Consider the following 1,035-nt stretch of genomic DNA (forward strand, 5'->3'; position numbering starts at 1 on the left):
TCCCAACCACCCTCCCACCCTCCCCCACGTACCATGAACTTGAGCAGCTGTTCCTTGGCGGTCTCCGGCAGCCCTCCCACAGGCCGCGATGAGATCAGCTGTCCGTCGATATCGCTCAGCCACAGCAGCGTGTCCTGCAGCTCCCCGCTGAAGCCCTGCGCTTCCGTCAGCGCGTCCAGCAGGAGGCGCTCCCGGGCGGCCGCGCGCGCTCGCAGCGCGTCCCAGCGACCGCCGAGCTCGTCGAGGCGCGCCGCCGGGTCGTCGTCGCCGGAAGCGGCGCCCTCTGGGGAGTCGGCGGCGAGCGCGCGCGCGGCGTCCACGATGGAATCGATGCTCGCTTCGTGCGCCTGGATGTCGTTTTGTAGGATCTGTGTGGTGAGATGGGAGGACGCGTGTCAGCGAAGCTGTCGGGTGACGATGGACAATGACACGCGGTGGAGATATGGCCCAGACAGGGTGACGATGACACGTGGTGGAGATATGGCACAGACAGGGTGACGATGACATGTGGTGGAGATATGGCCCAGACAGGGTGACGATGACACGCGGTGTAGGTAAACACAATTGATTGAATGGACATGTCAAGCGTATGTTGACCACATCATACGATTAAAAGCATGTGCTACCATTGCACAATGCACCCAGCTAATCACACCCACGCGCAATGTAGAAGGGGGACGTTTCAGCTACTGCTACAGCTACTGCTGCGGCGACGTACCTTGTGCTTTGCTAGCTCGATCTCAATGGACTTGGGGTCTCCGTAGATGGGCACGGCACGATTCAGCTGCGCGTCCTGGATGTCTAGCCAGCTGAAGAACTCGTCGATGGCGTGCCTCAGCTGTCCCAGCTGTAGCAGCGCCGCCTCCAGCTTGTGTTGTCTGATAGAGAGAGAGAGAGAGGGGGAGGGTTAATGATGGAGATCAGGGTGCATAGATGCGGTCTGTGTGCCTGTACGTGTATGACTGTGTGAGAGATCGATGAACTTAACCTACATTATCACAGACAGAGGCACAGACAGTGGAACAGACAGTGGGT

The 1,035-nt window shown here is 59.5% G+C and overlaps 1 protein-coding gene across 2 annotated transcripts in view; it reads right to left on the reverse strand.

Moving 5' to 3' along the window:
* Positions 1-281: 281 nt before the first annotated feature.
* LOC106819871 (microtubule-actin cross-linking factor 1-like) overlaps positions 282-1,035 on the reverse strand; it is a 2,742-nt gene continuing 1,988 nt past the window's right edge. For both annotated transcript variants that reach the window (XM_014824444.1, XM_014824442.1), the window contains 2 exons: positions 719-878; positions 282-368 (listed from right to left, as the gene is read on the reverse strand). The gene's annotated coding sequence lies outside the window, so the exon portion shown is untranslated. The remainder of the gene's footprint in view (positions 369-718; positions 879-1,035) is intronic.

Source organism: Priapulus caudatus, unplaced genomic scaffold (genome assembly GCF_000485595.1).
Source record: "Priapulus caudatus unplaced genomic scaffold, Priapulus_caudatus-5.0.1 Scaffold4870, whole genome shotgun sequence".
NCBI lineage: Eukaryota > Metazoa > Priapulida > Priapulimorpha > Priapulimorphida > Priapulidae > Priapulus > Priapulus caudatus.